General features: G+C 47.9%; 1 protein-coding gene across 7 annotated transcripts in view; it reads left to right on the plus strand.

Annotated features, from left to right (window-relative positions):
- Positions 1-15,289, plus strand: part of NEXMIF (neurite extension and migration factor) — a 175,225-nt gene that overhangs the window by 111,029 nt on the left and 48,907 nt on the right. For 6 of the 7 annotated variants that reach the window (XM_072877072.1, XM_072877073.1, XM_072877071.1 and 3 more), the window contains exon 2: positions 5,620-5,754. The exons of the other annotated variant lie outside the window; for it this stretch is intronic. The gene's annotated coding sequence lies outside the window, so the exon portion shown is untranslated. The remainder of the gene's footprint in view (positions 1-5,619; positions 5,755-15,289) is intronic. 7 annotated transcript variants of the gene reach the window in all.

Genomic DNA, 15,289 nt, shown 5'->3' on the forward strand with positions numbered 1-15,289 from the left:
GGTCCTGCGGCCGGGACCCAAACCCAAGCCCGATCTGATGGGCAGGGGTATGGCCGTTGTCATCTTTAGGAAAATGCCTCCCTATATCTTAGGCCGATTTCTCTGCAGAGGCATCTTTTCCCCACTGTGCCTAATTGGTGCTTTGGTTTGGATGAATATTGGAGGTCTACCAGATGGACTGGTTGTATCTTAACCTTGGCTCTGCCTTTTCCTTCTCTTCTAACCCTTTCATCTTCTTGGCTTACTCCTGCAATAAGAGGCTGTTCCTGAGAATAAAGACCCCGTGTCAGTGCCGTCCTTGGACTATCAGCAAGTAAATAAAGCAAGTTCTAACATGGGATCCTGCTCCTCCCTCGGCGCATGGTTTGCTGCCATTATTTCAGAGGCACTGGTTTTTCTTTGTTACTTGGATCTACTGAGAGCCAAGCCCTTAAGTTGCTAAGTATCTTCCAGCCCGCAAAGTCAGCACTTCACCATGTCAGCCATAATATTTTGTATGGATTTAGAAAATCCCTACGCGTGTTAAGTATCTAGCCTGCAAATCATCTGAGGTCTGCACCGGTACCGGCGTTTGCAAAGCGGCTCCGCAGAACCCAGCGCTTGCACGGAGATCATTTGCGATGCATTTTAATTTTATTTTATGCTAGGCGTACTCGTAACCTTGGCTGGGATCAAAATTTGAGTTTCCCTTAGATCAAGGTGTGGAAGGCTGTAAACCTGAAGGGCTTCCTCCAGAAACCCCGTGCACGTGTGATGGTTTCAAAGCTGCGCTCTGATGTTTACAGAGCACTGTAGCTCTTCCCATTAACATACAACTGTATAAGACAGGTTGAACTCTATTAGAAGCTAAATTTAGTGACTAGCTAACTTCTTTTTGATATGTTTTTATAATTTCATTGTATTATGACACTTGGTTTTAAATTTGCATGAGTAAATGAGCCTCTCACTAAGGCAGGTAAAAAGATTTTTCACTTATCTACCATGAAATAAGACATTAAAAAAATACTGGGAGTAGAAAGCAATGTATCCTTGACGTATTTAGTTTACATTTTTTTCAACTGTGCTGACTGAACATTTCTAACTATTAATGATACAATAAAGCTGTTTGTACCGCTTTAACAGGCTAAATAATTTCACATTATGAAGACATTTTGTAATTAATTTAGTATTTTGTGGGAGAACCGTATTTTTTGAAAATGGAAATGTACATTTAATTACATTCACAATCTGAATTGTAAGATGCAGCGAGTGAAAACTGGCCTTTTACGGTTCACCTCAACATAGTAAAGTCCATGGGTGGGATTAACACCAGAGAACAACCTTAACTGGGATTTCCACAACTTGTTTAATAAGCTTCCTGCAGGATTGCTCAGAAATACCCTTTGGGTAATGAAGCTCCTGCCGTTGGTTGAAGATCAGACCGCACGCCTTCATCCCTGCCGTCACAGGGAGTTCCACCAGCTTCTGGTTCCCTAACCTGGATTTATGGTCTTTTTAAAAAATATATCTGAACTTTTATTCAGGATAACCTTGGCAAGACCTGAGCAACTTTGAGATCTGCACTTTAAAGGTGTTTTTTCCCCTCTTCTTTCCTATCCGAGAAGAGGAGAGAGACCACCCAAGCTCCCGCTGCCGGTGGGATTTGGAGGGAGGCCGGGATGGCGGTGGGGCAAGAGCATCCTTTTGTTTCGGCCGGGCGATGAGCAGCAAGGAGATGGCACCGATGCTCGTTCGGTTCTCACCTGGCCTCTGGTGACGAGCTCATGCGGAGGTGAAAGTCCCTCTGTTAATACCCGGCTTTTTGGCTCTCCCCATCTCTCTTGACGTCACCATTTTTAATCTGTTTGTGTTATTGATTTTTTTTTTCCCATTAATAGTGACAGATGCTTTTAATTAAAAAGAAAAGACAAAACAAAATCCCGAGTAAAACAAAAAGAGAATATTCTAATTTGGCTTGACATTATGAGGCAGAATGGCTCCTGGCATGCAAGGTATGGAAAAGGTCATCTTCCACGGCTACAGCCTTTTGCAACGGTGGAATTAAGTTCAAACTCGGGCTGGTTTTGAAGTCTTAAGTCTCTCCGGGGATTCCTTTCATAACATCTTCGAACTGGATAACACTACAGTAAATGAAATACACTGCACTGGATTAAAGGGTTATTTCCCCTGTGTGTCAAGCTGACACAGAATACCAAACCTCAGGTTGCCTGCAAGTTGTCTCTATCTGCTGATACCCTTTCTGCTTTACATAACAGCTCTCGGAGTTTTTGCAGGGAAGTTTTGTGATTATTTATTCGGCTTCGCCGCTTGGTGAACATGGAACAATTTTATGCAGCAAGGAACCAAAATAAAGCAACTAAATGGGAAGAAATTTAATGGGCTTAAAAACGTGAAGGAAGTGATGCAGGAAGGAGAGGAGCTGCTTCTTCAGGTCTATTATGCTGCTCTATAATTTATACCAAAATACAAAATATAGATCTCTCTGCATTGCCACTCATATGTTTAGCAGCACAGAGCTTGCAATGACAACAGGGTGTGATATATGCTACTGTGCTCTTATCTGACTGTACCAACAGTTAAAATTTGTTAAGGATCATTTGCAATGTGTTTTGTTGTAGAACAAATGTTCATTTAGACTTTGAACTTGGTGTGTGCTGTAGCTTGTGCAGATTGCGTTTAGCACCGGGTAACCAAACCACTGCCATCTGCACAGTGCCAGGGACCACTGTGGCTGAGCTCCAGAGCACGTCCCTCCATCTCCGCACCGGGGAAAGGATGAGTGGCTTTAAATACTGGAGCGTCGGCTCCTCCAGCTCCGTCGTGACGTGCCGCAACCGGCCGCCCCATGCCTGGGGTGAGGCGGCAGGGTGGTGGGTCGGTCCTGGGGAAGGGGCCGTCGCCGAGCTCAGGATGGCAAACTGCAGCGGGCGGGCATTGAACCCACGCTGAAACTGCAGAAATTGTCTTGGTTCTTCCTCCCCCATCAAAACACTGCTTAAAGACCACTCTGAAATTATGGGCAGCCTGTAAAACGCTAACCGTGCAATAACTTTTCTGACAACGAAAAAGAAGAAAACTATTTCTTCTCCCTCCTTGCTTCCTCCCATTTTATTTTGTCCGAGGCGGCCCAAGGCTGGCTGGGTCACATGGAAAACTGGAGTTGTCTTGTAAAGTATATATATAAGATAAAATGCGTCCTCTGTATTCTTGATACATTTGGGTTTGGTAAAAATAGGGCACTGTGCTCCGTCTGTCGGCGTCTACCTCTGGTTTCTGTTCTTTGTATTGAATCTCTCTTCTGCCCCTCTGGCTCGGCATCCTCTTGCACAATGGTTTTCTCTGGATGTACTTGTGGATACCACTGGGAAAACCACCACCAACTGCTGCTCCTTTCAACCAAGCCCCCAAACCCTCTCCTGGCAGCTTACGGGATCGGTGAAGGCTGCTGCCCGTGCTGCCTGCTCCTCACCAGGATGGGAAAGGCTGTCTTTCCTCTCCCCAGTCATGCTCGTGCTCCGCTGGATTAATTAGAAGTTGCAAACATGGTTTGTCTCCATTAGCTTTCGGGATCAGGTGCAGTCTGGCCGGGACCTGCATGCTGACTTTGGGCTCCGTGGAAGTTGTTCCAGCAGGAGTTGTGTGCGCTGGCAGGGGTTTCTGCTGGCGTGCTCCTCGAGGAGGTGTCTCTACAGGCATCGGGTTCCTCTGTTTCCAAGTGTTATTCACATATAAACACCCACACACATTAAAAACATGTGGGAAATGATAGTTTCGGGTTTCTGCTGTCCATGAGTAATTCAAATCAACGGCATTTTTAGATTTGCCTCTTACTGAACAATCTGGGAGGAGAGGCAAGGGCAGGGAATTTGCATGTGCTGCTTTTCTGGGTTGGTTGGAGGTATCTGCACGCTCCCGTGCTGCAGCCTTTAAGACGGTCTGTGTCTTTCCAGGAGGTCTGAAATCTCTCTGGAAAAGCTGGGACATATTGAAAATACGCTCAGAGCTTTAGCACTTCCTCCGGATTATTTCTTCAAGTATTTAAAAATATATTTTATAACACTAAAATAAATGTTAATGAGTCTGCATTGCTTACGGCTAACAATAGTATTTCTATTTAAATACGGCAGCCTAGCAGGGTGTTCAGCGGTGGAGGAGCTGGATGAGGAGACCTGGCTTTTTGTTTCTGACTTGGTCCTTGATGTCTTGAGCAGCTTTATTCTCTTGTGCTTTACTTTCCCTGTTCTGCTAAATAGCAATGAATAGCTTCCTTCCTTTGTTAAAGCGCCTAGGATTTATCAAAGGCCACTGGGCAAGCGTTAAATACGGAGCTGGTTATAAGAAGTCTGTCTTAGTCTTATGTTTATACCTCTTCAATGTTAGCAGGTATTTTTATATACTACTTGCGGTGACCTTTGTGCTTTTCCAACCAAACAAGGACAGTCCTTGACTCGGGTTGGTTTTTTGTTCCACTAGCAGGCGTGGCATCTTCTAACTAATTTTGTAACTATGCTTTTTTGGGGGTGCTTTTGGTGTTTGGGCTGGGGCTGACGGTGCTGGAGATGCCAGTTGCATACAGAAGATGGGAGAGTCGTCATGAGAAAAATAACAATGGGGAAGTCAGTTCCTCCTGCGTTGGTTCTTTTTTTCCGTTACTTAGAATGAAATCATATTTTAAGGATCTCAACCTGCCGTGTTAAATGGACAGTGATTTGGGGAGGCAAGCGGAGGGGAGGTAGCCCAAGGTGCTTCACCTGATGAGTCGGCAGCCTTAAAGAGCCTGCACGGGAGCGGGGCACGGAGTCGGCGGGGGGAGAGGTGTAGGAGTAAATGGGATGGCAGGAATTCAACCTTGGCATTGTGTCAATGGCACCGAGCCCTTCTCCGAGCAGCTGCGTACCCCGTGACTGCGGGAAGCCAAATGGTTTGTTTGTGTGTTTACATGGATATGTGGGTCTGTGTAGGGGAAAACCACTTAGCAGAAATTCTGCTATTAAAGCAGATGGTGGGAGATTAATCTGGGTTTTAGGGGGGTACTTGCTGGTTCGGTGACCAAATTATTAATTCCTTCCTGTGCTAGGAGTCCTTGCGTCGTTACAGGGTGTGGGTGAATTGTGTTTCCCGAAACTCTCGGCTCCTTCCTTGCTTTCTCAAAAGCAGTTGAGCTGATGTAGTATTTTGGGAAGCAAAAGAGTGTTTGTCAGGTTTTGTTGCTGCGGTTTTGCTACCTGTGCTCCTTCCACGCTGTCCTCTGCTCAAGCCCGTTCCAGGTGCTCCCATGTAGTCTCGACCCGTTTCATTTTCGCAGGCAGCCGGGTTTGGGCAGCTGCCTGGTGGCCTGCCTGCCCTCCTGCAAACCACTGGAAGCCCCTTCGCTGCTGTTCAAATGCTGGTTGTTATGCTAGATTTTTTTCTTTCCTTCCATTTTAGAAATTGCTCTTTTTTCTCCCCCCTGCCGTATCGCTGAGAGCTGCATTCTCCTTGACAGTTGTGATATTTGTATGTGTGCATAAAAACAGTAGGAAGCATTTATGTAGGTGTCACTAATTTAATTTAATTTAATCTGATATGTATGTATAGAGAGGAGTGTTCTGCACTAAAGTGCTTCTCTTTATTTTACAGTCTCCATCGTCATCAAATACAACTCCTTTCATTCTCCTCTTCCATTCACCTACCCAAAGACCAAATCTGGAAATAGTAACCAAAAGAGAAGCCCACGTCTTACACAAAGCAGGGAAAGGTTGAAATAATTTAAGGGTAAGTAATTTTTTTCGCCCTTATTCTAACTTGAAGCTTTGTGTGTAAAGCTACAATAGTAAGTGCAAGGCTGTATAAAGAAGCTGTTAAGCATATACACAGCTGCTTTATGTGCAAAGTGGAAAAAAATGACTGAAATGCTGATTTGGTGATGAAAGGAAGGTATAGCAGCACCTGTGGCAGGTGAGAAAGTGCCCAGAAGGGCAGCGTGCTGGGAGTTTTGAATGTTGGTTACTACTTCTTCTCGCCCTGGTTCGATCTGCGCTCGTGCCTGGGTGGAAGCGGTGGTTCTGCACCGGTGCGTGGTCATGGGCTTTGCATGGGTTTGGCTGGTCTGAAAGAGCTTTCCAGGTGAGAAGGAGCTGGGAGTTCGGCATCTCCTGCTACTGAAGAGCTCTTTTGTCCTTTCCTTCTCTTTTTTCCACTTAAAGTGTTACTCAGCTATGGTAGTGAGCTATGGCTGATCTGTTTGCATGGTGCAGGATGTTTTGGCTTGCTGTTGCTTTCTGCAATCCCCTTGGTTTTGTGGGCTCCGCGAGCTTTTCCTGGAGAGCAACCTGCCGGTGCCTGCGCCAGGATTTTCCGAAGGAGAGCATTGATGGGGGCTGGAGGAGGGACAAACCCGAACGGCAGAGCGAGGAGGGCCTCTCGGTGGAAATGTTTGCCTTAAGGCTTTTCTTTTGCTGCGAGGGTGGCGAATAAGATAGGAGGAGATATAAAATCAGCTTTTGTGAAATTCAGAACCCTGGCTGAAGCGTTAGTAATCTCCAAATGTTAGGGAATGCGTTTTCCTACCCTAGTCCCAGATCTGTGCCTGCATATATTGCATTTCCACACATGTTCTTTCGTAATGGACAGGGTATGCATTCACTTACATTCGAGAACTTAGCTTTAAACATCTGGGTTTTCTGGTTTATTGCTGCTTTTTTTTTTCTACTCCTGCAATGTTTGTTCATGCAAAATTCATATCTGGGAAGGGCATCTTAAATCCCTGCTTCTGAGTCAAAAAGGGAAAGTATGGAAGCGAAAAGAGAGATTGTATCATTTAAGAAATATGATTCATGAATTAATCCTCGTCTGCTACACCATCTGTGGCATGTGTTTCAATACAAAAATCCTGTTTTTATATCTCTTTAAAAAGCTTTCTTCTTGCTGGCTGCCTGAGTTTTCTGCAACGCTAATGGGGAATTAGCTTCTTTTTGGGGAGAGAGTGGTGATTTTTATTCGCAGCCTGGTCAGGGGGCCCCAACCTGTGTCCAAGCCGTAGGTCGTCGAGGGGGACGCAGAGTCCCGGTTTTTTTGGGGGGGTGCCAGCTCTCTGTGTAATGCCGTGAGGCTGATTTGCAGGCAAAGCCTGTACGCGACTGGTTTTTGCACTGGAAGCGTGGCTGGGTCTCCTGCTGCCGTGGCGGGGATGGTGCGAGGGATGGGCAGCCATGGGCAGGAGTTGCAGGCAGCTGTCTAGATCGTTTTGCACAGGAGTGGAAAACAAGTGGTTGTTTCTAGAAGTGGACCGTCAGGGTATTTTGTACTTGGTGCTCCGGAAAATAAAGGATCAAAGCAGTCCCCATCCTCTGGTTCCTAGTAATGTTTTTATGATCTTTTTGTAGATACGGATACAGAGAAAAGGGGGTTGCCCGTCATGACCCCAAAGAGGACCTGCTGCGCTTTGTGCCTTCATGAGAAATGGGGAATGAAGGGGCACTGGTGTTTTTTGGGGGTAACTGGAAAAGGGTCTTCTTTTTCTAATTCGATTCCTTGAATTGTTCTCCAGCTTTTTACAGGGAACATCTTTCCATTTTAAATATATTTCTAAGGTTTCTATTCCTTAAGCAGTACACCTGGTTTGCCGCTGGAGTCAGACCTGAGATGTGTCAACCTTTTTCCTCCTTCATAGACAGGGTCCCCAAGCAGGACAGCGTTTCAGCACATGCATCCGTCATTGATCCCTTTCCTGGACTGATCCCTTTTCTGGACCAGGGCATCTTGCTGCCTAGGATTGCCCCGTCAGTTTTCTCCTCTGCTTCACATGGGACGCTGGTAAAAGCTTGAGTGTTTTTCTCTTTGTTCTGGAGGAGAATCCCAAGGTGCTGGAGATGGTGGATGGCCGTTGCCCTTATGCAGCTCGTGGTGGCCTCAGCCCGTGGCACGGTGATGCACCCGCGTAGCCGCAGCCTCTTCTCTGCCAATGTCACTAATGTACTGTAAGTACAGCTCCGGTGAGCTCCCAGGCACTGATAACGCTGATAGATGGAGGTTATCCAGGAACTCAGTACCGATGGTGAAATATTGCGGGTTTATTGCCTTTCCATTCATTTTGTTTTCACGCCTTTCTGCCTTCCTGACTCATTGCTGTTCGGCCTCTGCTTGCAATTTCTATTTGCTGTGGTTACACCCACTGGACAAGAGGAGAGCGTTGCAAAGAACTGATGCTTGCAACTGCTTTTGGAGCCTTTTTTTTTTTAATTGAGCATCTAAAGCCAGGACGGGTGACAGAAAGGAAAACGTTAGCGATGCCTTTTCTTAGAAGCAGGAATAAAGTATTAAAATGAAGGAGGAGCAGAAGAAATGCCTCTTGCATTGTGTGTGGCAGGCTGGCGCGAGGAGTTGGGCTGAAAAGGCTTGCTGCCATCCCCGTGTCCAACGTGGGCCCTGTCCCCAAAAGCCACCCAGCTGAGGCTGGCTGCCAAGACAGGGTCGATGGTGGGAGATGCTCTGCCCCCGTACCCTGGTGCCAAGCCCATTTAGGCTCTTGCGTGGTCCCTAAGAGATGTTTTCCTTTTCCCCTCCGCTATCACAAATCCCCTTCTGCCCGCTTCTTGGGGAACCCTTGGACGTGCGGGAGCTTTACGATGTGAAAAGCAAACTTCACAAGCACCGAGTACCCCAACGCTACCGTAAATAGCTGCGTGTTAAAGGAAAATAATGGTTCAGCAAGTGTTTAACCCAAACTGGAATTAGGCTGAATTACATGCTTCTGCATGGAAAATACTCGTGGGAATGCAGGCCAGAATCGGCACCCAGCTTTCTGTCCATCGGACACATGCGGACAGACAGACACACCTTGTCTTTCACAGCTTTTGCTAGTAACTCTGACTAGCTTCTTGTGTGCCTTTACAATATTTTGCAATTTTGCATATTCCTTAGTTGCTTCAGTCATTTTTTTAATCTGAGTTTCTAAGCTTGTTTGCCATTCTTTGCCCGCTCCCTGCTATAGTCTGGGAAGCAGAGGTTGTTTCCTGGGGTCTGTTGTGCAAACCTCCACCGCTGTCGGGTGTGTGCTCGCTCCCTCCTGCGCTGGCTGACGCTGGCCGCTGCACAGGCAATCACACTGCCACGGTCTCCGTAAAAGGAGGGTTACGGACTTTGTACCTTGAGAAAGTCCCGTGCTTACTTACGTGGCCAGCGGTAGCATTTTGCAAAAAACTTTCAGACCCCACAGAAGCTCTGCTGGTAAAAAACCCCAAGAAAACCAACAAGCGGTAAAGCGAACAAATTCTACCAGAAATGGGAAAAGAGAAGCAGTCCAAGCGTTTGGATAAGCATATTCCATTAGCCATGGTTTCTACTTTTTATTTTAAGCTCTGATTAAAATTCAGCAGCTTTTATTTAAAGAAAAAAAAAGAAATGTAGATGCTCAGCCTAGACCCTTATTTCCACCGCAGTGTGAGTTTGTAAACGGGGGGTTTCGGTGGACCCCCCCCGGCTTCTCTTCCCTCCCTCTGCAAGGGCCCCCCCGATGAGCGAGGGTCCCCGCTCGCCAGCGGCTGCGGCAGGGAGGGTGACGATGCTCGGCGGCGGAGGACACGTGACGGCAGCTGGTTTCTTGCGGGAAGCTAATGAAGAGATGAGAAGCATCGATTCACCATCTATTTGTTAGGACCCCAGTGAAACAGCTGTTTGTTTCTCATAAACAATTATGCCAAGACGGAAATTGGCTTGTGTCTGTACGTACTTTTTGGATGGGGAAAATTAAGCAGTAATAGCTGGAAAAATAATATGGGCTATGAGATAATAGATGCCTAAGGGATAAAATTAAACAGTACTTTACAACGAAGGAAGAGGTTTTGGCAATAAATAGTTTGCGTTTGACTTCTTTTTGTTTGCCAGAGGGCTGGTGGTGTTTTGGAGAGGTTGTCCTGGGATGTATTTTCTAAACAGACATAGGAATATTGTGAAGGTCTTTTATTTTTTTGTAATTCCTCCAGAGAAGGATGGTGCCAAGGCCAGGGGGCAGCTCACGCCGCCGGCACTGCCGGCGTGTTGGCTGTGATGGGGACGCAGGCACCGGGGCTTGCTTTGAGAAGCGCTGCCAGTGCAGGAGGATGTTTAAAAGGAAACAGCAAGGTTTACCAAACAAAGCGGGAGCAGGAGTTGTTTTCAATGCCACAGGGAGCCCAAAAAGCTCGGGAACGGGAGATGGCACGTTTGGCACGCCGACAGGGTCCGAGCAGGGTTTATTCACGATCTGCCTGTGTGCTGGTGTTGCCGCTTGGCTGGCTTTGGTCTGCTGCAGAAGCCCCTTTCCAGTAACACAGTGGGATGTATTTTTGTTCTGCCGTCCCTCCACTACGTGCTTTTCCGTAACAGCTCTGTGAGCACCTTGCTGAGGGGGGAGTTGGGAAATGCCGTTTTTTCCATTTCAGGCGGCTCTTCCCACCATCTCCTTCGACTTGGGCGTAGGGGAGATGCAGAGTCAGGCCAGCTGAACACCTTGGTTGCCTCCTGGTGCTGACGGCAAATGTCCCGGCAAGCGCAGGGCTCGCTCTCTGCTCCGGGGCTGCCTGGGCACCATGGCGGGCAGGACTGGGTTCCTCTTCACTATGCGGGAAATAAAAGCACAGTTCAAACAGAGCTGCAAAGCCTAATCCCGCCTTCCTGAGGATGGGTCTGGGTGCAGCAGGTCGAGATCCAAGGTCTTTGGCCCAGGCTCATCCCTGCTATCAGCTTTTAATTTCACGAACCTCGGGGAAGGCCTCCCTGCCAGGTGGGAGAATTTCCTAGGCGCGTTCGGGGCTTGGGGGAGAGTCCCGAGGTGCAAAGTGCCTGCCGTCCCCATTAGCTGAAGTGGGACTCGGGGGTGCTCAGCACCTCTGCAAATGAGGCCAAACTGTCTAGTGCACTGAAAATGAAATCATTAAGTCGCTGTTGCATTAAGACTCTGGTTTTATTCATGGAGTGTAATGTGATTCATTTGCCCTTTTGCTCTCATGTTGAGAAGGCAGTCATCTAGTATGCATCGCTGGCTGCAGGGAGAGCTGTATTTATATATTTTTTTTTAAATTTTGTGTGTGTGTGTGAGGGAGCAGACATTTTCATCAAGTGCAGAGCGGCCACGGAGTTGAGACTCGTCTGTTTTCTCAGTGGTCTGGGAGGCCAGCGCCTGCCGGTCTCCCACAGCCCTGTTCGTGGGAGCATTTCGCTCAGGTCGTCTCTCCTTCTCTAAGCCTCACGGCAACGGTGCTTTTCCCTGCTCCAGCCCCCCGTGCTGGGCCAGCGCTGGAGCATTGCAGGGGCGTTACGAGAGCCCCTGCACCTCACCCAGGGCCCGGGCTGGAGGCACGAGGGACAGGCTGGCGCTGGGGCATGTTGCCGAGCTCTGGGGGTAACGGTGGCTTTGGTGTCCCTCTGACACCGAGTCCCCGCCGGCCCCTTGCAGAGGGGTGGGTTAAGCTGTTCACCGGGGAACTACAGGTGCCTCGGCACCCACAGCCCCGGGCTTACGGAGACGGCACAGGGTCTTGCCGATATGTGGTGGGACATAGGGTGGGATCCTGCTCCACTTGATGAACTGGTTAAAAACAGGGGAAGCAAATTGTGGGTCCTTGCTGCTGCAGGTTGCTCTTTGCAGTTAACTGCAGCCAAGGGAAATCATTCCTCCTTGGAGTTAAAAGAAGAAACGCACCAAGCGAGGGAAAAGTATAGAATACAAAAGAACAGAAAAAATGCAGTTTTTTAAATGTTAGCTTGGGGAGCATTAACTAAGTCACTAATTCCAAAAGAATGATAATGAGTAAGCCGGTTTGAGTCACTACTTCTTGTTGTGGGACAGGATCGGAGCGGTTCAGCTCCGTGTGTTGGATCTCCGCCTGCAAAACAAGAAGAAAATCCTTTTCAGCCCCAACAATCGCGGCCAGCCCTTTTTAAGCACAAAGCTCTGAACTCTGTCTTGCTGTCGAATTCCAAGCAGTCACGATGCACGGCACAGTGACCGTCTCAAAGTCCTCAGGTGACCCTGGATTTCTAACGCTACAGGGTCATAATACGTGTAAAAACCAGTAAGGCATATTTTAGAAGCAAAAGGCAGGAGGAGGAGAGTTAGCTCAATGTGTTTCTTTTCTTTTTTGCCTTGTCCTTTTCTTTTTTTTTTTTTTTCCCCTCCTCCCCCCCTACAGTCTGTAGACCAAATCCATGCTAGGAAGGACGAGCTAACCAGAGTGCAGCTCAGCAGCAGAAAACAAGGTCTGAGGTGCAGGCAAGGGAGAAAGCTGTTCCGCAGGAGGGCATGAGCTGGGCGCTTAATTTGGTGATTTTCCTACACTTTGTCAATGGGGAGGCATACGAAGAATGGGTCAGGTGTGGATAAAGATAAGGAGAAAGGGTTTTCAAAAAAGCTTGGAGCCGGGAGCTGTTTGGGAAGGGGAGGTTTTTTTGCCTCCAACGATTTGGGTAGACAAAAGAGGAGAGGCGACTTGGAAGCGGGGTGGTAATAATGCCGACCTTCGCGGCTCTTTGTTTTCAACCAAGAAATGCACAAATCGCTGCTGATATTGCTGAGTGGTTTCCTGCTGCTTTGTGGCTTGATTTGGAGCTGCAGCCGTTCCTAGCCTGGTTCCTGACTTTGCGGTGCAGTAGCACAAAAAAAAGCAAGCAAATCCTCGCCGGCGGAATCTAATTGTTCCCTGTGCGGTGCCCGCCGGGAGGACCGCTTCGCCAACACCTTCACCTTACGTCGCGCTTTAGATCCTGGATGGGTTTTGAACAGATTAATGCCTTTTGGAGAGTTCTAGAAAGGTCAAAAACAGAAAAGAGGCTCTAATAGCAGTATAGCAACCAGCTGGTTGCATTGGGTTTCATTTTACTGCCATAGTAACACCATGAGCCACAGTGTTAATACCGTGCCCACCGAATGCCATTTCCCCCCCCCTTTTTGTCAAGAGACAAGCCCATAAGAAGATACTTTCTTCCTGAAGAATTTCTACGAGGCGGTAATAGGCTTTTTGGAGGGGACGGTCCTCGTACCCAGAGATGTAAGGTGGGTAATTTACAAGGCAACGTGCAAATGCCAAATTGTTAGGCAGAACTGCTGCTGATTTAGAAGGCAGTTAATGCTATAAATGTGCCAAGTGCCAGTAGAGTGTTTCTACAGATGGAATAACTGGAAATATTGGAGAGATTCCAAAGGTTTAATCAAATTCAACCAGGTTTTTTTCTTTTTCTTTTTCTTTTTTCTTTTTTTTTTTAAACTGCAGAATTCTCTAAGGGATGCAAGTTGAAATAGTAGATTATTCCACTGCTTTTAGTACCATGGGGGAGATTTTCATAGATGAGCATAAAGCACATACTTTGAAGCAAACACATAAGTGGGTGTACAAATGAGGGCCAGAGCAGCAATGCCGTGAAAGCCTGTGCTGATCGAGTTTCGAGGGAGCATCATCTTTAGATACCCTGGCAAGAGGGTCCTTGGAAGCAGACTGATGGGTTTTTGGTCATGCAGCACAAAGGAAGCGAGGGGAAGGGTTTGCGAAAGCAGCAGCAGCAGTGTCACTGGTCCTGCACCACAGTTCTGCGGGACCCGGGCAGGTTTCGGTGGGATTCTGGGCATGAGCATCCTTTTTGTGGCTCGCTGTGCAGTGCTAGGGCATGCATATGTTTCGGCACAGATGCACACCTTCCTCTAGTCTTGTTGACAGCCTTTCCAAGGCTTCTTATTTAGCCAGACCATATGTGCTTGGGCATGGAGATGGTGTGATGTGGAAAGAGCATCGCATTATCCTTGGGCTGCAAACACCAGCAGGAGCAATTCAGAGCAAATTTTGTCTGCAAGGAGATCCAGAGCTCTTGAGCTTGCATCACAGGACATGCATAACGATCGAATGCAATTTTTTTGCTCGTTTGTCAAAATGCGGTTCTAGAAAGCCATTTCCCTTTGTTCTATCCCAAAATTAGCTCTCCCTGTCCGTTCCTTAAATATTCACCCAAAGCATAGGTGAAGGCCACCAGGGAGAGGGGACATTGTGGCATGTCCCCAGGTAAAGCTTTGCTGCTGAAGAAGTGATGTGGGACCAAGCTGGGGAAGGGGTGGGAAATTATTCCGTGGGGTTTCCCTTGTCACTGGTCCAGAAAATGAAGAGCCCGTCCCCATTGCTGGCAACAGGATTTTGTTTTGGGGTGAGGTGGCAGGGCCATGGACCCCTAAAGGTGCAGACTGCAAGGAAGGAGTGTACCAGGAGCGATGCTGTGACAGCGCCGAAGCTTTTATCTTGCTGGGGGGGTTTTGTGTGATGTTTCTTCAATAAAGTTTTTTTTTTTTTGCAGATGGCCTGATTGGATCCATTAATTGTCATTTATTTATTTTTTGTAAGGGAAGAAGAGTTTCCTGCTTTTCCTGGAGTGTTTGGTATTGATCCTCTCTGCCGCTCTGGAGTCGGGGACCATCTCCCTCCACGGCATTTCCATACTCTCTGCCTACTTTCTGGGCAGACCCCCGTGTTGCTCTATGCAGTATTTCTCGCTGAATAAATTGCTACAAAGCTATTAGCCTCAATGCCACAGTCTGCTGCTCCTGCTTTCCTGCACCCACCTCCACCCCGCAATTGATCCAGCCTGCTGTCTGTTTGCTGCAGTCAAGACTGCCTACTGCCGCTGCGCACAAATTGCTTTAAAATTGAATTGTTTAAAAACGTTTTATAAACATTCCCTCCCCTTCGTGATACTGCCCGTTGCGCCAGCCAGAGCTGGGAGCTTTTACGTGATTTTACCTGGCCGAAGGATGGGGAAGAGTCTTAATTTTTTTTTGTGGTTTTTTTTTTTTTTTTTTAAATTAAAGTCAATGCGGAAATTAAAAACTACCTGAGTATGGCAGTTGGGTCCCTGAAGAAGCTGTTGTCTATGGGTCTAGACTGCATATCCTGCTCACTGGTGTGCCCCAGCCCCTAGCTAGCCCTTGGCTTTGCGGGGACCGGGGTTCGCTCTGTGCTGCGTGCTGCCGAGCACGCGTGCCACCAGCCCTTCGCAGAGGCGAGCCTCCGGTGCTCGTGCTGACGCACTGTGCAGCGCTTGCCGGCAGCTTTGTCTCGAGAGGCATCAGGATGATTGTTTTTCTGTTGACGTGGTTGTTGTCTAACTAGAGGCATTTTGGAGATGTAGCCCGTTGCGGTCTTCTTGGAGGTGTTTAACCATTGTAACGTCCCGGGGTACTGGCAGGTCCACGGCAGCGTGAGGTTCGTGATGCCCGGGATTTCGGAGTGCATCCCTCCAAAGAACCTGGGGCTTGCAGGAAGGTGGCGAGCACAGCGCTCGCCTACGTGGAGCT

The sequence above is a fragment of the Ciconia boyciana genome, chromosome 12, assembly GCF_034638445.1.
Source record: "Ciconia boyciana chromosome 12, ASM3463844v1, whole genome shotgun sequence".
NCBI classification, from domain to species: domain Eukaryota; kingdom Metazoa; phylum Chordata; class Aves; order Ciconiiformes; family Ciconiidae; genus Ciconia; species Ciconia boyciana.